The 21,649-nt window shown below is 42.2% G+C and overlaps 1 protein-coding gene across 3 annotated transcripts in view; it reads right to left on the bottom strand.

Moving 5' to 3' along the window:
- CDON (cell adhesion associated, oncogene regulated) overlaps positions 1–14,153 on the bottom strand; it is a 105,329-nt gene extending 91,176 nt beyond the window's left edge. The window contains exon 1 of one of the 3 annotated variants that reach the window (XM_060605167.3): positions 14,049–14,153. The gene's annotated coding sequence lies outside the window, so the exon portion shown is untranslated. Of the gene's footprint in view, positions 1–9,748; positions 9,976–13,221; positions 13,589–14,048 lie in introns of those variants that run through there. The other 2 variants (XM_060605164.3, XM_060605165.3) reach the window with 2 other exon arrangements.
- Between the last annotated feature and the right edge of the window lie 7,496 nt (positions 14,154–21,649).

The following is a 21,649-nucleotide window of genomic DNA, read 5'->3' as shown; positions in this document are numbered from 1 at the left end:
AAAGACTTACAGACAAGCCTCATCAATCATTAAGAGGGCCTGGTTCTGGTATTATATGAGCTCTGTCAACTTTAATCAAATTGCTTGCCAGATCGTAGATAAGTAATGACTTGCTTAGGTTAAGCAAGGCCAGAGTTTTCCTTCTGTAGTATATACATCTCCAGAGTGAAAATAAACAGCCTCACACCTCTTACTGGAAGCTGGTCTCTGTTGCTATCACAACTCACTCTTCACTCCAATGAAGGAGGAGCAAAATTTGCCTTTAAGAATGTCTATTTTTCTTTCTTCTCGATCTTGTCATCAAAACCATTTTTAAACTATTTCATTAAACAGTTAACGACTGGCTTGATTTTCACCAAAATAATACAAATTAGCTGTCATTAAATGCTTTAGCGTTAGCATTTGTTTTAGCCAACCTTATACAGCGACACAAAACGAAAGAGAAGTTAACAACTGGTCAAAGCAACATTAAAAGGATCATGTAAAACTGCAAAGTTTGAGGGGTGCCTCGGTGGTTCAGTTGGTTGAGTGTCCCGGCTTCAGCTCAGGTCATGATCTTGAAATTTGTGAGTTCGAGCCCACGTCAGGCTCTGTGCTGACAGCTCAGAGCCTGGAGCCTGCTTCCGATTCTGTGTCTGCCCTTCCCCTGCTCATGCTCGGTCTCTCAATAATAAATAAACGTTAAAAATAAAATTAAAAAAATAAAATTAAAAAAAACTGCAAAGCCTGAATTCATTTTCTAACAAATCTAAGAAATGAAAAACCAAATTATGTCTTGATAATCATCCGTCATGTTTTGGATACAGGGGTATCATCGAACAACCATTAAGAGAAAAGAACATCTCAATGTAGATTTGATGTTCATTCCACAAAGACACAAATGTAAAATGAGATTTACTTCTAAAAAGCTCCTTTGCGGGGCGCCTGGGTGGCTCAGTGGGTTAAGCGGCCGACTTCGGCTCAGGTCATGATCTTGTGGTCCGTGAGTTCGAGCCCCACGTCGGGCTCTGTGCTGACAGCTCAGAGCCTGGAGCCTGTTTCAGATTCTGTGTCTCCCTCTCTCTGACCCTCCCCCGTTCATGCTCTGTCTCTCCCTGTCTCAAAAATAAATAAAACGTTAAAAAAAAAAATTAAAAAAAAAAAAAAGCTCCTTTGCTATTTTCCTGATTTTACATAGAATTGGAAAGGGCTTCCAAACTTCATTTCAGCTGGGACATTCTGTTAGAGAAATTTCCAAGCGCCTGCTTTAAAGAAATGTGCTAGAAAGCAAGGATCCCTGTGGCTAGAAATAAAAATAAAGTAACCTCTGTAGAGGAAAGAGTTCAAAACTACAAGACACCAGGGAATCAATTTTATCTTAGGCAAAATTCACTTCCATATCTTCCGTGAAGTCAACAGAATCCAGAATGCAGAGTCTGTGGTTTAGAAATGTCAAAGAAATGTCAAAGAGAAAACAAAACAAAACAAAACGTAGAAGTATTTTATTCTCTTCCTAAGCACAGACAAATGTGCAATTATAATCTAATTTAAGCTTTAGAAGAATGACTACAGTTTCAAAGAACCTCCTTTCCCAGCATTAGAGAGATGTTAAAGATCTAACTTTCAACTACATGAAAACTCTCATAAACACGATCCTAATGCTCAATCACGTATTGTCCTCATGGTTTCCACTCTCATGACAATTTTACTGTTTCGTACATTTAAGCAGAAAAACAAACACACACCGCCATCAGAAAGAGGAGATCATTCTGCGTCTGGAATAAAAAGAACCGCAAGGCAGGAGTCGTCATCGCTGGAACACTTCACAAGGCGCTAAGTGAGCAAGGCGGGTGATGTGGTTCTCCACTGCAACCCCACACAGGACAGCACTTCCTTTTCCCAGGCTGCAGCACACCAGACAGACAAGAGTCCTGGTCTGCAAAAGCAATACAGTCACTCCTTCGTCACCTGTTGTTAAACTGCCAGAGTTTACATCCGCTCCAGGTAAATCAGATACAGAAGAGGTTAGCATTTCTCAGTGAATTAGAAAGAACTTCCACAAAGCAAACGGGGACTTCCTTTGTGTACCAAATATCAAGCGAAAGGATTTTTTTTTATCCAGAAAACTCGCATTTCACATGAAGGGGGCGGGAGGCGGGGGTGGTAGGAAGCCTGCATTGCAGAAAGATAAAACCGAAAACTCAGTTTCTCTTTCTTGGTTGTTGAAGGGCCATGGGAGTTCGATAGGGGGTGCCTGCTGATTTGATTCCACGACCAGCTGACATCTGTGACCACAACTAATTAAGTATTCTGTATGTATGCGCAGCCAGCTAAGAAAACACTGAATCTGATCTTTGTCCTGCAGGGTTAATCATTTCCTCATCTTTTTTCCCTGATAATCTCCTATCTCAAAGAGAAATCCCAAAATAAGTAAAACACTGACAATTTCTCTTTAAAACGATTTGTTACTTTCCCGCGGAATGGGATACAGTCAGGGCTTGGAAGGTTCACATTTAGAAACCCACTTTGGGAGCTGGCTACAAGACCCCTACTGACAACAGTAAGATGTATGTAGTCAAATCCCTGGGCTAAAATTTATTTGATGCCACAAAATGCTGATATCAATCTCTGCACGAGCTGCATTGTATGATTAAAAACCCCACTGTGGCTGCTGTCATAGTAACAAATGTGAAATTACTTTAAGACCTAACCACTACGACAATAGCTCTTTTAAAATGCATCCTCAAACACAAAAGAGAAATAACAAATAATGACAACTGTGTTTGCTAGCCTAATAGGAGACCACAGTTAACAACCCATCTTATAATGACTCAAATTGGTTTTTGTTAGCCACGGGATTTAAAAACCTTAGCTCCAAAATGTAAGAAGTGTAAGAAGAAAATTATGTGAAAGACCTATATAGGTCTACAGTCAAAGCCCAACTCAAACACAAAATAATCTAAAACACGATCAGTAGAGATTGAAATTAGAAATTCAAGGTAGAGTTCTGATGTGTTTTAATCTCAAAATGGATTTGACCATAAATAAAGAAAATATGCCTAATCATCAATAAATAGAAATCAAACAAACGGATAAAGAGATCAGAACCATCCTAATCAGATTATAATAGGACTTGGAAATACATCTTAAGCAGAAATATCTATTTAGAATACAGTTTGAAATATACTTTACCCCATCAGAACTATAGAGTCCTTACTATAAAACTAAACTTGTAATTCCACTTTGGATGAACATCCAAGATTTGATGAAAGAAATAAAATGAGCTTGTTTAAAAAGGTGATCACAGTAAGACGAACCCACAAAGTAAATCATGGACAGAATGGAATAGTTAGACTTTAGTATGGTTCTGTTCAGGAGTTTAACAATCTATCAAGAACAATAAAAGTATCTTCTCAGTATTGAGTGGTCCCAGGATCTACTGACCTGCTATTCAGATGCCTGGACACAAAACTGAAATCCTGGTATATGAGGGGTCGCTAGGTCATGGTAACAATCCAAAAATCTAATTTCACAACGAGAGTGAACAGGGGAAAACGGGCGGGAGGAAACACTATACTCAATCAAATTGAATCGACTGGCAACACGATGTTATTTTACCAGTGTTTATAAAAAGAATTAAATGGCACCTTTTCTACAAAACTGTACTGTCGCATTTGTAATCACACCCAGACATTTACCCTCACGTGACTATTTTCATAAGCCAATTGTCAGGTTTTGTCAAGACATCGTGAGCTATATAATATCAAGCCAAATAATGAAGTTTAACTCCACTTTATGGATGAGGGTTCCTCATACCCACCCCTCCTACTCTCCTAGTCACCAAACTGAGAGGAACAGTTTAAATTATTGAAACAGAGGTGAATGATAAACAGCATGGCCGTTTCAACTGAAACTATGTTCACTCCCTAATTCTTCTTGCCTGTTACTCACTGTGTTGTTATTTTGCTATACACACACCCTGAGGCCAAAACCATGAAAATAAGCCAAAATAAATGGACAAGAAAAATGTCTTCTCCCTAGCTTACGATGCTATTTTTGTTTTTATTGGAATAAAAGAGGCTGCCAAGTTCTGATGTCACTACAGTAATTTCATGGCCTGATAAAGTAGTATTTTATCCATTAAACATCTGTCCCCCTTGCCAAATTTACCTCCAAGCAGGCCGTGTGTACAATTACTCATTAAGCCAATAACTGCCAGGCATTTCCCTGGCAAGAGACAGAAGCCAGAATTGCACTTTTTAGTACCTATATATCCGAGAGAACACCTGCGATAGTGAGTATTTTAAAACCAGACAAAACTTGGTATCACCTCTCCAGACACCAAATGTTGCACAGAAGAAAAATACACATTTTAAATATATATAATCGTTTTAAAAATTCATCCATTTAAATTTTTTAACACTAAAAAATTCAAAAATTGAAAAAAAAAACTGTTAAAATATCATGCAAACATTCCAATAATGAGACATTTAACTTTTTTTTTTTCTTTGTCTAAAGCGTTCTTTAATCTTCATTATTTGAAGCTGTGGTCTACCTGAATTTGACATGAAGAATCAGACTTTAACTGGATTTTTTTTTAACTTTTTTAATGTTTATTTATTCTTGAGAAAGAGAGAGAGAGAGGCAGAGAGACAGAGTGCAAGTGGGGGAGAGGGGCAGAGAGAGGGGGAGACACTAATCCGAAGCAGGCTCCAGGCTCTGAGCTGGCAGCACAGAGTTCGACGCGGGGCTCGAACCCATGAACCGTGAGATCGTGACCTGAGCTGAACCGACTGAGCCGCCCAGGCACCACTTTCACTGGATTTTTAAAAGCAGACTGTATGTTGAAATCACACATGGGTCTAGAGAGGACAGTTTAGCATCTTGCTACTCAGTAGGGTCCAGGCAACATCATCAACACCATTTGGAAACTCGCTACAAAGGGAGAATCTTGGGATTCACCCCGGACTCATTAAATCATTTTAAACAGCCCCCAAGAGGGCCACCTGGGTGGCTGTCAGTTAAGCAACTGAGTTTGGCTCAGGTCATCATCTCGGGGTCCGTGAGTTCAAGCCCCAAGTTGGGCTCTGTGCTGACAGCTCAGAGCCTGGAGCCTGCTTCAGATTCTGCGTCTCCCTCGCTCTCTGCCCCTCCCCAATTCATACTCTATCTCTCCCTCAAAAATAATAAATAAGCATTTTAAAAAAATTAAAAGAAAAAAAAAACAGCCCCCAAGAAATCCAAAAGCACAGTGACACTTCAGAAGCACTGTGGTTAACACTCGGATACATTCAGCCATTTGGGTATATAGTACTCGTTAGGCATAGTGCGAGTAAGGGGGTGAGAGGGATGATCACACATAGAGGGGACAGCACATCATCTGTCCTTAAGGAGAAAGACGAGGATGAGCAGACATGTAAACAATCAGAGTTCCCAGCCTGCAAGACAGAAAGCAAGGGACATTCAAGTGATTCAAAGTAGCTACAGACGACAGCAGCATCCAGTAGGTAGAGCACCTGTACACCCCACTGAAGACCTGGGCCTTAAGAAGTGAGCGATTCAGGGTCTCCGGAGAAATCGATTTTAAGGAGAGCAGTCACATGATCGGCTTTATGTTTTAGCAAGATTGCTACTCTGGTAACACGGAGAAAAATGGATGATTTGGAGTGGGGGCAAAACCCCCACTGGAGATAGGGAGGCGACCCAGAAGCAGTTTCAGCAGAAGACCAAAAGTTGGGTTTTTTGGTCACACATTCGAAATCTCCTCTCACCCCTCTCCCATTTTGGAAAGGCGGCTGGAGGGGTAAAAGGTAATGGTAACAGAGCAGACCTGCTTATAGGTTACAGGGAGGCAACGGAGGGTTTATTTATATATGTGCATGAACACAAAATAGTAAAAGCTCAGTAAACTCAGTATACTATACTTTTCTGCCTACAAAATAAAGATTATTTCAGTGATTCAGGATTCTACATTACCTTCAGCCATTGTTAAGTATCAATTATTAACACGAGTTAACATATATTTACAGATACAAGATATGTACATGGTTAGATTAAGTAACTATGGGCCTCAGAAAATATCCCAGATATAGTTTTTTCGCTTGGGTAAGTCACTTTCTCCCCCCAGGATGAGTGATTTCTCTTCCTCGAAATTCAAGTACAGAAAAGTAGGGTGGAGGAGAGAAGGCAGAGAGAGAAGATGTATATTTATTCATTTTTACAGTACACCTGTTGTAAGAGTGAAGAAATACACCTGGGCCAGCAGATGGCCTCAAGAAACTTCTCAGATGTGTACCTACATCAAGAGGGAGCAAATACTATACTTGGAAAGTATTATCACTGCTGATGCTGGCCACATAGAATACTGGGAAGTTTCCATTTTCTCTTTATGTAAGAAAGACAGAAAAGAGTAGCTGACATTTAGTTGTTAGTGATATAAACGAAGAATTACATTTAAAGTGAACAAAGCCAGCAAGCTGAGGCAGTCCTCAACTTTAAACTCGTGTTGGTTTGAGAAAATGTATGGACACAGCGGCTGTTTGGACATTTTTGACACATTTTTCTCCCTCCAAAATCATGCATGTATTGGTTATGTAGAATCACTACGTAGTAAAAGCCCATTTCATGGAGTCTCACTACTGCAAGGCTCTCAGAGGTCGTGTAGGTCAATCTCTCACCCAAGGAAGAGATCCCTTCCCCAGTGTCTTTAGCAAATGTCCAGTCATCAGGGTCTCGTGTCCCCTCAAAAGAGCATTCTCTATCATGAGGCAGCTCTATTTGACAGACAGTTCTCCCTTCTTTTGAAACAAAATCTGCATCTTTTGAGTACCCCATACAGGGCAGAAGATGAATCATTTATCACTATTTCAACCCCCATCCCCTCGAAATCTGGGCCACCCGGGGTCTGATTTAAGAAGGAAAGGGGGTCAGCTTGCCCCTCTGGGATCCGGGGGAAGCCATCCGTGCACGTGGCTGTATGCCAAGAACGACCTTGCGTCAAGGACTATGAAGCAATAAGACTTAATGAAATTACAAAAGCTGAAGAATACAATGTCTCCTAAGGAGAAAAGTGGCTTGTGCTCCAGCAGGACACCCAGAAAATCCTTCATCAACATTTCCAAGGACAGAAATATAATAAACCATTTACCTCAACCACAACCCCCTCAAAAGGAACAAACAAACAAAGAACCTTCTAATTCATCAACATCATCTTGCATTCTTGTTTCACTGTTTGTTGAAATAAATTTTATTTAGCACATCAGGTTAGTAGCCAAAAGTCTTCTTCTTGAAGCAAGCAGCCCTGTTCTTCAAAATTTTTCTGTAGCATCACATCCTACTCCACTTTCTTCCATTTTTGGTGTATTTTTGTTTTCAAAAGAATATTACGTTATTTTGTTTTCTTCTAAGACTCTCATGCTAGTGCTAGCTGGTGCTCTCTTCTGTACGTGTCTAAGTATTGATTATGGCATTAAATCCTAAGCACGAAAAGATATAAGCTACCTTAGATGATCCTTCTTCTCTGTTTTGGGGCACTCTTCCTTCCCTTCTAAACACACACACACACAGAAGGACAGTTAACAACAGGTTTGGTTTATGTAATTATGACTGAGAGCAACTATTCAACCCCATTTTAATATTTATGTACAAAAATAAGGTCATGGTAAATTTTCAAGCTAGCCACTAGGATCCGATTTTCAAATAATGTGAGAAGAAGTGTCCTTTTCTTTTTTCCCAGTGACCACATATCCAATGTGCCGATAAAATGAACTACTACCAATTTCAAAACACACAAAAACTTTAAGTAACAATTTAAAAAGCACAAATTACTACCATACACAATAACATGGATGAATCTCACAGACCTTATGAGCAGTGCAAGAAACCACATACAAAAGAGTACATGCCATAGGAATCCACTTTTACGAGTATAGCTGGAGAACAGGCAAAACTAATCTATGGTCAGATGAGGCGCAACAGTGGCTGCCTGATGGGGGTGGCAGGGTTGTCTGGGAAGGGGCACCAGGAGAACTTCCAGGTGAAAGAAATATTCTAGATCTTGATCTGGGTAATAGTTGCCCACCCATATGTGCATATGTAAAACTTCATCCAGCTGTGCACTTAGTGTACATTAACTGCACGCTCATGTGCATTTTTATATTACACAATCAACTAGGGAAAATGCAACATTGTTTCCAAGCACCTTTCAGTTCAACTGCAAAATTAAGAGCACATTACATCTATAGCTCTTGCATGTACCCATACGATTACTAACTTCTGAGAATTCCTTACTATGTTAGTCCTTAAACCAACTCTGGATCAGAGTAATATGTACAGAAGGAGTTAAGTAAAAGTAATAGGAGCTAACACTCACATGTTACAGTTTTAGCATATTCCAAGCGATTTACTTTCATTATCCCATGTAATCCCCACAACCGTGGTAAGAGATACTATTGTTATCCCCATTTTACAGATGAGGAAACCAAGACTTCGGTCAAGCTCACTTCCCCAAATAAAAAAAGGTGAGCGAGTATCTAACAAGAATAGGTAGCTGAAAAGCAAGCTTTGTAGATCAACTTTTGAAGGCTGTTTGTAGCAGGGTAATATAAAAATAAAGTCAACCACACAGTTCCAAGCAACAAAACGGTAAGCAGAATATTTCTACGCTCAGTCATATAACCTGTATATTTCTTTACCCTCTGACGTAAGATACAAGGAACTTCACTGTCCCTTAATCCTATGATTGAAAGGCACATCATTCTGGCTCTCAAGAACTGAAGTCCCGATTCACATTCCGACCAATATTCGGCAGAACAAAATGTGCTTTAGGGGTAGTTTTTTATGATCTCTGGCCATCAAAATATATCACACAGCAAAAGCCACTAAAAACCTGTGAACCAAGACTGGCACAATGCTAACTTGCAGTGTCGACCCCAATGCATGCAAGGGTCCTTTCAATTTGGTCGTGCTAGGATTAAGGTGAGAAAAAATTAAACAGTCTCTAAAAGGCTTCTTTATTTTCCCAACACTCAGTATTGTGAGAATTTGGGAGAAGACTACATGGTAATAGGATGGAGAGAACTGTGACACACAACAGGATTATAATCAGGAACAAAATATATCAAATTGCCCAGCAAATACACTACTGAGTTCTGCATCAGTGGAAAACTAGCACCAGAATTCAAATTCATTTTTAACTCTTCTTGGAATATGGAAATTGATTAATGATACTATCCAAGATTCAGAACTGCCCTTCCTGGAAAAGTACACAAGAAACAAACTGGGCAAATATCCTGAAAAATGTTTGTATCCAAAAATTATTTGGGGCAGCTGCGGGGGCGGGTGGCTGGGGAGGAGGACCCACTCATGTTTCTCAAAAATTTTGCTCCAAAGACTTTATAGAATGTTTTTGGTAGATATATTTTCATTTACTTGTGGCTGCAAGCAAAGTCTGCAAAGCAATGCCTTAAAAAATACTAAAGATCAGACCTCTCAATAAGACACCAGGAAAGAGACATATACCCTAAATGAATTTAAATCCTTCAATAATGTAACAAGAATGCAATGAAATCGTATAAAAACAAAAGAGAAAAGTGAAATATGCCTATTCAAACAAGCATTTCATCTCTGCAAAGCAATGTGCTTCACATAAAAGTCTGATTTTGCCCTCAGTTTAAAAAGTTATTAGAACAATACATCAGCCCTTACCAGCAAGACCAAACTGTAACACAATTTTATATATTTATCAAAAGATCATTCAGAGAAAACTTACCAAGTCTTCAACGTGTAGACGCTTGTGCTTCAGAGGGAGAGCAGAGAAGTGACTTTTTGTACTTAACAGTGGCGTTCAGTTCAGTGCTAAAAACACATCACCACAGTCCTGCTCGTAAGAGAGTCCTGACTAGCAATCTGCCTTCGGGTTGGGCTGTTTTCTCTTATAAGATAAGCTGTTAAGTCATGCCTTGATTTTAGATCTGCTAACATATGGAGTCTTCTAATGTAGCCTCTCTCCACCCCCTCCTTCCACCGCCCCATCACCACTCAGCTCCAATCCCTCTACACACACACACACACACACACACACACACACATACACACACACACACACACACAAAAGGCACTGCAGGGCAGAAATTCCTCAGGTGCTCGCTAATGTTATTCCCAGGGTCTTGGAGCCGCTTCGGGGATCAAGAGATCTCATAGCCCCTGCTGGGGTAAGGAGCAGCGAGTCTGTTCCATTTAATCAAATACAGAATGAATTTTCAGCTCTATTCACTAGCTTGTCTCCAGGGCTCTCAAAAGGCACCAGGCAGCTAGAATCACACACATGTGGCTCTTTTAGGCAAGTATAATTAGTTTGATTTTAAAAAGCCACATTAATAATATCACCTCAGGACCATTATTCAGGGGACAGATGACAATGATACTGTATGTTTTAAGCCTGACAATGGGGGAAAGAGCACAAACAATGACGGAAAACTTGAAGGATTAAAAAAAAAAAAACCAACAAACCAGTTTTTCACTTAATTGTAATCCAATATTTTTAAAGTGACATTAAGTATATTCCATATACCATCTTTGAAGTTTAATTGAGAAGAATCAAAGCCCTCCTTGTCAGCCTCTTAAAAGTAAATTAATACCATATAGACGACAAAAATGTATAAGTGAAATGTTTATAAATAAATAGGATATTTACATACAATATAAAATCCTGAATAAAAACAATAAAACATTATCTAATCCAATTAACAAAACTTCTTGGGAAAAAAAAAAAGCACTAACTGAAAATCACCATAAAATCAAGTCTTCAAAGCAATCTATTTAGCAACCAGACTCCAAATTCTCTTTCTAATCTAATTAGTTCCTATTAAGTAGTAAGACCATATATCTTAAAGAAAGACTACCTTATTGAGGAGGGCACCTTTTGGGATGAGCACTGGGTGTTGTATGAAAACCAATTTGACAGTAAATTTCATATATTAAAAAAAAAAAAAAAAAAAAAAAGAAAGACTACCTTGGAGACAACTCCTCTGCTCTTGTGATGTGTTGTCTTATTTTTCCTTCTGCAAAGTACAAATGCTAATTACAAGGCCATAGCTAATGTAATTACATGTTATAAACAACCAATTTTTCAATTAGTTATTTTTAAGTTCCTATCCCAGTCTAATTTCCCTAAGATAATGTTTAATTCCTGAAATCATTTTCCCAGGATACACTTGGACACAATCACCAGTTTTTAGTCTAAGTTTTTGCAAAAGAAACCTTCCTAGAGAAGAAAACTTTTACTTCAACTTATATTTTGACAAACCCATAAATGAAATCGTCTAGAAAGTTATGAGAGCATAAGGGCAAAGCGGAAAAGAGAAAAGCAGAAGACCTGGTCAACAAATTTTACCTGACCGCTTTAGAGCAAAGCCCTATGACAAAAGTTTCCACACAAAGCCTCCATCGATATATACCTTGCTGACAGGGGGCGGGGGAATCCTATCTTGAAGTGAACTTAATTCCTTACTTGCAAAGAAGGCAAAGGATAAGACTGATTTTAGAAGCCAACCTACACAAGCTAGATCAGTATGTTCCAAGTCCTAAGGGTTCTTTGTACTTCCCGGCTTGAGAGTCAGAGCTGTTTAAGTACTTTCCACAGAAGAGGAGGTTGATGAGAACCATAGCAATCAATCAAAGCATCCCAAGTGAGTTACTACACAAACAATAGCACAGCACTTCTAGTAACTGATTTTCCTGGTTGACTAAACTATTCAAACAAAGACAGATTTCCAAATACTATATCCGAGTTTTTGCATGAAAGTTAAACAATATACACTTGTGTGTTTTTTATAGAAATATAAATGTTTCTGCTCTACCCACTGCCAAGCACACACCCAGGGCACGTCTTTACAAAATGAAACAGGTTTTCTCCATCCTTCTCATATAACTTAAAGTATGAGGCAGTTTATTTCAACATGTGTATAACAGAAACTACAGTATTTGGTGCCTCTCTGGGTTCCTAAGAATGCTTTCTAGTTAAGCACTAATTTAAAATTTCCAGAATTTTTTTCTTTCATCTTGTCCTAAAAAGTTGAACTACATTCCCCCTCCCATTTTCAGCTAAAATAGACTCCTTTTCAAAAAATGAGCTGTAAAATGTAATAAAATGCTTAGAATTACACTGAGAAAAAACCCATTTATTTCCCAGGTCCCCTCCCACCTTGTCCCTCTGTGACACTGCCCTTTAGGGACACCAGGAGTTAGCTGGGAGTCTGAGGGCAATGGTACCAGTGAGGCATGGAAACAGAATTGGCCTCTTTCATTTTTGCTGGCCACTGGCCTGAGAATAATCTCATGTTAGCTTTTAGTTCAACTTTCTGTTTCTCAAGGTGTTTGATTTAGGACACAGAGGCTGACTTTCTGTTATGATGTTCTCTAAATTCTAGATCTAAAGTGGAAAGCAGCCGGCCCTTAAGGCACCTGCCACCCTCTGTAGTCCTCACCAGGAAAGGCAGGCATTCTGGAGAAGAACTCCTTTTGGAGAGCCTTCCACCTGATTTGGTGGGGTTAGGGAGAACAATGAAGGCAAGGGCAAGGGAGTCTATCTATCCCCCTCAGTGATTTATTACTGAAATCCCTAGCTGTGGAGAGAAAGCAACAAAGGTCTGGAAGCTGCAGACCGAGATAAATAGCGAGCTGTAATGTATTTAGCAAATGATAATGCAATCCACAGAAAGCTTTACAGAGAAGAAGGAAAAATACACTCCCTGGGGCTGGGAAGTCACTGAGCCTGGGAAGGCAAGAGAAAGATACATTGTGCAGGAAATTTCTCTTGCTTCTCCCTACACATAAATCACTGTCTCTCGCGGGGGCTCTGCGGGATGGAGGTTGAGAGAGGCGAGGGACCCCGCTCCGCTCCCTTGGGAAAACGTGCTGACGCCCCTGACTCCCGGCTACGCTGGAGCTCACCTGCCCCAGCGGATCATAGTCAGAGAGATTTAATCGTGTTACTGACACCTCACCCCGCCTCCTCCCACGAGGTGGCTCAGCGTCCCCGAGGACGCGGAACGTCGCAGCTCCCCGGTGGGCATCCGTCAGCTGCCCTCCCCAGAACCCGCACGCAGTCCGGGATCCCCACGCCTTGCGGGGCGCACCGACCTGCCCTCCCGCGGACCTCCCGCTCCCAAGCCGCGTGGCCCCCAAGCCCGGGGTCCCCGGACCACCCCTCCCTCCGATCCTGCGGCGGGCCCACCCCCGCACCTCTCAGCGGGGCAGACTCAGTCCCCGGACCTCCTGCGCGGCAGCCGGCTCCGAAAACCGCCCCCAGGTCATCCCCCGCGCGCTGGCGGCGGCTACGGTGGCGGCGGCTGCGATCCGAACGGGCCCCTCCATGCACAGAGCAGGGCAGCAGGAGGGCGCGGCGCCTCGCACGCCGGGGCGGGGACGCAGGGGCGGGCGGGCTGGCTAGCGCGGGGTCCCCGCTCTCCTCGCACCGAGCCGCGCGAGCCGGGCACCCGGGACTCAGGGGAGGGGAGCTGGGGAGGGGCGGAGCCACCGGGGCGCGTCCCCGCGGCCGCGCTCCTCTCCGCTCAGGCGCGCGGGCGCGTAACCGGCGGGCTCGGGGCCAGCGAGCAGCACGCGAGGAGCGGGAGGAGGGAACCGGGCCGCAGAGGCCGCAGCGCCCCGCCGGCCCGCGCCCTGCCGGAGGGTGCGCGCGCAGCCTGCCAGATCAGCGGCGGGGGGATGGGCCGTACCAATCTGCGGTGAGGGGGGGGGGGCGCTCCGTCCAGGAGCTTCTCCTCGTCCCCTTCCTGCTTGCTCTACGGGAAAGCGTCCCCAGGAAAGTTGAGTACGGTCTCTGCTTTGGTTTAGGACAGTGAGGCTGAGCGGCCTCAGCAACTCACGGAGACTCCAAGATGCCTGCACTCACATTCCCCTCACCTTGCTTCCCCGGGAGAGGCGGCATTTCTGGCCCGTCCACAAATGGTCTCCACGCTCCCCTGTTTGCCCGCCCAGGTCCCGCCCCTCGCTCCTTTACCTAAGTTGTGTGTGGAGGCAGTGAGTCCAACCCTTCTTTTGGCTCCTACCTGGGCTCTGCCTTCGGATTCCAGCTTCCCGCCGCTTAAGGCTCCTGAGCCTTTTCAGCACTTTCTGTGCGTCCTTTCTTAAGCAGCTGCATCCCGCCGTGCATTCATATACACGCAAGCAGGTAGCAAAACTCAAGAGACTAGGAGAGGCTCAGTGTCACCTGGTGAAACTATCCTGGTCTTTGGTCCCAGAGTCTTCCCACCGCGTCCTTTGGACCTGCCTCGAGTTATTTGATCTCACTGAACTTAAGTTGTTAAACATGAAAAAGGGAAAAATAAATTCTATTTAAAGGTTGTTGTGAAGCCTAAGTATGATACTTGGTGAAAAGCACCTGACATTCACTGGGCATTTGAGAGCTGTGACTTCTATTACTAGCAGTTCTTTTTTTTTTTTTTTTTTTTTTAACCACTGTCATTACTTGTTAATAGTTTAACTACAAAGGAGTCTAGTGAAAGTTCAAAAACATTCAGTACTGGGATGACTGGCTGGCTCAGTTGGTAGAGTGAGTCTCTTGATCTCCAGGTTGTGGGTTTGAGCGCATGTTGCGTGGGTGTAGAGATTACTTAAAATCTTTAGGGGTGCCTAGGTGGCTCAGTCTGTCAAGCGTCCAGCTTTGGCTCAGGTCAGGATGTCATGATGGCGGTTAATGGGTTCAAGCCCTGCGCCTGGCTCTGTGCTGACAGCCCAGAGCCTGGAGCCTGCTTTTGATTCTGTGTCTCCTCTCTCTGCCCCTCCCCTACTCACACTCTGTCACTCATGCTCTCTCTCAAAAATAAACATAAAAATAAATAAATAAAACAAAATCTCTGAACACACACACACACACACACACACACACACAACATTCAATAGTGAATTTCAGGAGAAATATGCCAGTCTCCCTTACCTTCTTACTTGAATTTCACAAAGAAATGCTTTGAAAGTGGTAGGGTTCAAACAGTTTAACTTTCTGCTTTTGCTATGTCCAAGATCTTTGTGAAAGCATTCGATCCTATGAAAGTCAGGATAGGAGGCAAAAAAGAAGCTGTGACTCTAGTTTGTGTTCCATTGTCCCATGTTTTACTTCAAGTCACAAATCGGTATGTTATTAACTTAAGGTATAGTAAATGATTTTTCATTCAGCATATAAATCTTATAAACACTGAGAGAGTTCTGTCTGAATAGAATGGAAGTCTTGCAGATTTCTTGTGACACTCGTTAAGAATCGTAGCCATCCCCCATACAGTATATAGTATATACAGTATATATATAGCCATACAGTATATAGTATAACTGTATACTATATATACTACACTACATACTATAGTACTACATACTACTACATACTACTCTACATACTACACTACAGTATATAGTATAACTGTATAACTGCAGTTATACTAGAGACACTTACAGGTTCCTCTCTTGGAGCCCATATGACTCTGGGAACCCCCAATCTCACAGTGCCATTTGAATATCACTGTACCTATTATTCCTCATAATCAGGCTGAGAAATAATCATGATGATGTTTATTGATAATGATTACTTTTTCTGCCTTGTTCATAAAGTGGAGAAATCATTTCAGATATAAAATAGTATTTCATAGGGGCATCTGGATGGCTCAGTTGGTTGACCTTCCAACTCTTGATTTCAACTCAGATTATGATCCCGGGGTCATGGGATTGACCCCCATGTCAGCTCTGTACTGACCATGGACCCTGCTTGGGATTCTCTCTCTCTCTCTCTCTCTCTCTCTCTCTCTTTCTCAAAAAAAAAAAAAAAAAGAAAGAAAGAAAGAATGAGAAATGAAAAAAGGATTTCACCAATGAATCATTTATTTGTTCAGCATTTGCTTTAAAAATGCTAAAAAAAAAACAAAAACAAAAAAACCAAAAAACCAGGGGCACCTGGGTGGCTCAGTCAGTTAAGCGTCCAGCTTGGGCTCAAGTCATGATCTTGCAGCTCATGGGTATGAGCCCTGGGTTGGGCTCTGCACTGACAGTTCAGAGCCTGCTGAGGATTCCCTGTCTCCCACTCTCAGTCTCTCTCTCTCTCTCTCTCACTCAAAATAAATTTTTAAAAAACTTAAAAATACTAAAAACAAAACAAAACAAATCAAGGGGCACCAGCGTAGCTCAGTCAGTTGACCATCCAACTCTTTTTTTAAACATTTTATTTATTTATTTATTGTGAGACAGAGCAAGGGGGAGGGACAGAGAGAGTGGGGGAGGGGCAGAGGAGGGGGGGAGAGAGAATCCCAAGCAGGCTCTGAGTGTCAGGCGGAGCCTGATGCTGGGCTCTAACCCACACTTGAACCACACGTGTAACCAGCTTAGCCACCCAAGCACCCAGAGCATCTAACTCTTGATTTCATTTCAAGTCATGATCTGATCAAGGGATGGAGCCCTACATCGGGCTAAAGATTTCTCCTATCTCTCCCTCTGCCCCTCTCCCACACTCTCTGTCTCTCTCTCTCTCTCTCTCTCAAATAAAAAAAAGAAAGAAAGAAAGAAAGAAGGAAAGAAAAAGAAAAAATAAAAAAAAAATACTTAGTAAGCACCTACTCTATGCTGCTGCTAGGCAAAGAGGTACATGGAGAATTATGACATAGTCCTCAAAGAGCTCACAATCTAATTGTGATCCAGGTGCATAAATGGGTAAGTACACGGACATGTCTTCAGTATAATGAACAAGGAACTGTGGAAGCACAGGGCAGTGGTGCTAACAGTGCCTGGAGTTTGGGGGAAAGGGAAGGTGGCTTGTCAAGAAAGGCTTCCTAAAAGAAGTGACTTATGAACTAAGTCTTAAAGGATAGTAGGAGTTGTCTAGGTAAAGGTCAAGGAGTGGAAGGGCAGTTTGGCAGAAGGGACATTATGAATAAAGGCATAGAGGTGAGAAACAAGGCAGCCCACTGGATCTTCAAGCTCTTCTCCTTTTTTTTTTTTTTTTTTTTTGAGAGTGTGTGAGCGGGTGAAGAGCAGAGAGAGAGGGGGACAGAGGATCCAAAGTGGACTCTGCTGACAGCAGAGAGCTTGATGCAGGGCTCAAACTCATGAACCAGGAGATCACGACCTGAGCCAAAGTTGGACACCTAACCAATTGAGCCACCCAGGCGCCCCATAAGCTCTTCTTTGTGGTTGAAGTGTAAGGGGCTAGGTGAGGATTGGTAAATGAAGGCACTGCAGAATGAACCCAAAGTCATATCACAAATCATACCAAGAAGCTGGTACTTTATCCTATAGGCAATGGAGAATCAATGCAGGGTTTTACATGGGAGTGTAATATGGTCAGATTTGTCTTTAGAAACATCACCTAGCATCAGTGATGAGGATGGACTGAGGGAGCCAAGTCTGAGATCAAAAAATTTGGAAGCTTCAGAAGCTGTCTAGACAGTCCAGTTGGAGCAAGAGACTGAACTGCTCCAGTTGAATCAAGGACAGTAGTAAAGCAAGAGCAGAGAAGAGAGGAGAGAGTCCAGAAACAAGAGGAAAATTTGGCAGGACTTGGAAACTGACTGCGTGTGGAAAGTGAAGAAGACAGGGGACTCAAGGATGACAACAGCCTTCTAGCTTGAGTGGATGATAGTCATGCTCCCTACCCCCATGGTACCTGGGAGAAAATAATGCCCAGCAGGAGATATAGGTTTTAGGGAAACAATGATGTGTTCAATTTGAGCCTTTTGAATTTGAGGTCCCTGTGGAAACTCTAAGTACAGGTGTCCACAGATTGATAAGTCCAAGCTGGACATATAGATTTGAAAGTCATCAGTATAGAGTATATTTATGTCACAAAAATATTCCCTCAGAAAGAATATGGAACCCTATAAAGTTGTAGCCAAGGGTCAATTTCTAAAACTCTGATAACTAAAGCCCTTGATTATCTTGATGAATTTGGACGGAAGGTTGTTGACTGACTTCAAGGTGTGACACATGAAAAAGATGCTTGAGTAAGGTGGTAAGGGTTTGGAATAACCATTAGGAAAAATGAGAGTTGAAAACTAAAAGTTGAAAATCAGTCCCCGGAGTAATGAGTGATGCTGAGAGCCTGGCTAAGGTTGGGGATCATGAATCTGTAGGGGAGGCATCTGCATGATTGTTTGATTTCCTCTATCAAAATTTAACCATTCAGGTGTAAGGGGGAAAGCATAACACTGATCCAAATTTGCAGCTTCACTGGGGGATGTGCAAGAAGGAGAAAAATACATGGTAGTGGTAAGAAAGTAATTTAAATCATCAATCACAGGATCCAAGGTGTCAGCTGGAAAAGAATGATAGATTGGAATAAAAGGTCAGACAAAAGAAAAGGAGATTTCCGTGAGGTTGTTACAAGATTGAGGAGTAAAAAAGACAAGAGGTCTTTGGTTGTGATTACTCACCATTTCCGAAGCGCAACAATTACGGTAATGATTATAGATCTAGCACGCTACTGGATGCTGGTGGAGGAAATGGTGCAGAGACTTCAGGTCATTATAATTTATGGGATCAGAGCTGGAGACGTGGGCAGACATTGAAGAGCCCGAGAGAAATGTTCAAAGAAATACCATGAGCCCAGTGCCCGAGTCCACAATGACTGGGTGGGAAGGTTGATAGATGCTTAAGTGCCATGGATGTACACTCAATGAATTTTAGGCCTGAATTGGGTGCTTTTATAATACAAAATAGATACCAAAGCTGGTTCTCCAAGAATAACATGATAGACTAAGTAGAGCCAAGCAGACCTATATCAAATTCTGACTCTACCTCATTTGACTTGGTCAAGTTATTTGAACTCTTGGGAGTCTTGTTTTTGCTTGTCATTTGTGAAATAGGGATGATACTAACACCCGACTGAGGGTTGATCATATGGCTTCTTTTCAAAGGAAGATTAATTGAGTTAATACCTGTGAAATACTAGATGGCAAAAGCAAACACTGAATAAAATGTAGCTATTATAATAATAATAGTTAATGCTTATCTAGCACTTGTTATGCCAAGTATTATTTTAAGCATTAGTCCTGTATTATAAATGAGAGAACTTGAGGCCGAGCAACGTGATGTGTCCTGACCAGGATCACACACCTAGTTAGTGTAGACCTTGTGTTTAGACCCAGGTAGTCCGGTTCTAGATAGAGGCTGGACTCTTAATTACCGCACATTAATGTATCCCCACAATAAGAATATTTATTGTTATTGCTATCACTTCAAATGATTGTGTCAATCAAAAAACGTCTATTGAGCACCTTTTAGGTGTAAGGCACTAGATTAAAGAGGTATAAAAAAGGGGCGCCTGGGTGGCTCAGTTAAGCATCCGACTTTGGCTCGGGTCACGATCTCACAGTTCCTGAGTTAGGTTCCTGAGTTCAAGCTCCCCGGCGGGCTCTCTGTTGTCAGCGCAGAGCCCCCTTCCAGAGCCTCTGTGGCCCTCTCTCTCTGCCTCTCCCCGACTCGAGCTCAGGTGTGCGCGCTCTCTCTTTCTCTCTCTCTCTGTCTCTCAAAAACAAACATTTTTTAAAAGAGGTATAAGAGGGGCGCTTGGGTGGTTTCATCTGTTTAGTTAGGCGTCCGATTTCAGCTGAGGTCATGATCTCATGGTTCGTGGGTTCGAGCCCCGCATCAGGCTCTGGGCTGACAGCTCAGAGCCTGGAGCCTGCTTCAGATTCTGTCTCCCTCTCTCTCTCCCTCTCTCTGCCCCTCCCATGCTCACGCTCTGTCTCTCTTTCTTTCTCAAAAATAAACATTTAAAAATTAAAAGAAAAAAAGGTATAAGAAAATACCTAGATTTAAACACATCTATGGACCTCCTCAGGATCCCTTGGCTTCGCCTGTCTCTAGGACACTCGGCTACCATGGCAACGTATTTGGTGCTCCTCCCACTATTCCTGGGCCCTGCACAGCTTAGGACCTTACCGCCCAGCATCTGCTGAGATGGCCAGGTGACCCAACCCAAGAATGCAGGACGTGTTTCCCCCATGAATGTGAGAAGGACATGGAAAAAGAGCTCAACAGATTTCCTTCTCCTTCCCTCCACCCGGTGGCATGAGTTTTCGGTAAATCTTATCTGGAGACGTCCCTGGTGACGGAACAGGAGCATCTGTTGTGTGACCTCGGGGCCAAGCAGGAGCACCTGTTGTGTGACCAGCTGTGACCTTGCATTTGTTTCCCGACTTTTCGTACCACATTTCCATTTTCCCTCACTCTCACCTGGAATTGACTTAATTGCCCCAATTTCTGTTTACCAGAGAGACTCTAAACATAAGGACTTATGTTCATAAAACTTTAGAAGGATCAGACCTACCTCTATATAAGATGTAAGTAACAATACAGATAAGTATGTGATAAATACTGAGTGAGTAGGATGCAGCAGGGCACAAGTTTGAGTCCTCACCTGAATCTGAGCTACGTGATCTTGTATTTTCTATGCCTCAGTTTCCTCATATGTAAAATGGGGAGAATTATCACTGTCCCCAGTGTATGCACTTTCATACACTGATGGTGAGAGTAAAAAATGGTACAACCTCCAGGGAAGAACATTTGATGACATTTATCAAAATTTATTGTGATTTTGCCCTTGGATCCAGTGGTTCCAGTCTTAAAACTTATCCTACAGATGTTCTTGCACTCACGTAAAATGCTGCATGTAAGGCCCATTCGTTGCAACATTATCTATGACACATTGAAAATAACCAGAGTGTCCATTACGAGGAACTATATCTACACAATGGAATAGTATGCCGCTGAGAAAAGAAAAAAAAGACACTCTAGATAGCTGCTACGGAAGATACTCCAGATTCTACCGTTTGTGACAACACGGATGTACCTTCATGCTGAGTGAAATCAACCAGACCCAGAAAAACAAATGCTATATGATCTCACTTGTATGTGGAATCTAGGTAACAGAACTCATAGAAGCAGAGAACAGGTTGGGGGTTACTGGAGATGGGGTTGGGGGTAGGGGGAATTGGGTGAAGGTGGTCAAGAGCACAACCTTGTAGTTATTAGATAGAGAGGTCCTGGGGACGTAACACACAGAGTGGCCACTATGGTGAAAAATCCTGGCTTGTGTATTTGAAAATTTCCAAGATAGTAGATGTTAAGGGTTCTCATCATAAGAAGAAAAATTATAGTTATGTGAGGTGATAGATTTTAACTTATTGTGGGGATCTTTTCACAATATGTCCATTTATCAAATTGTTATGTTTTGCACCTTCAACTTATACAATGTTATATGGCAATTCTATCATAGTAAAACTGGGGAGGATAAAAGTACTCTAGGACACACCATGAAATGGAAGAGAGGGAGGGCGATGTAAATGCAGAATGCTGTATATAGTGGAGCATCTGGGGGGCTCAGTTGGTTAAGCTTCCAACTTCAGCTCAGGTCATGATCTAACGGTCTGTGAGTTCGAGCCCCACATTGGGCTCTGTGCTGACAGCTCAGAGCCTGGAGCCTGCTTCAGATTCTGTGTCCCCCTCTCTCTCTGCACCTCCCCAATTCACACTCTGTCTCTCTCTGTCTCTCAAGAATGAATAAATGTTAAAAAAATTTTTTTTAATTAGAAAAAAAGAATGGTGTATATACTGTTATGTGCTATTATGTAGAGTTAGGAAGGAAAAACTGGGAATATATATTTGTATTTACTGA

This window comes from Panthera onca, chromosome D1 (assembly GCF_046562875.1).
Source record: "Panthera onca isolate mPanOnc1 chromosome D1, mPanOnc1 haplotype 2, whole genome shotgun sequence".
Taxonomy (NCBI): domain Eukaryota; kingdom Metazoa; phylum Chordata; class Mammalia; order Carnivora; family Felidae; genus Panthera; species Panthera onca.
The sequence above is the reverse complement of the archived record's forward strand: the minus strand, read 5'-3'. Positions and strand labels throughout refer to the sequence as shown.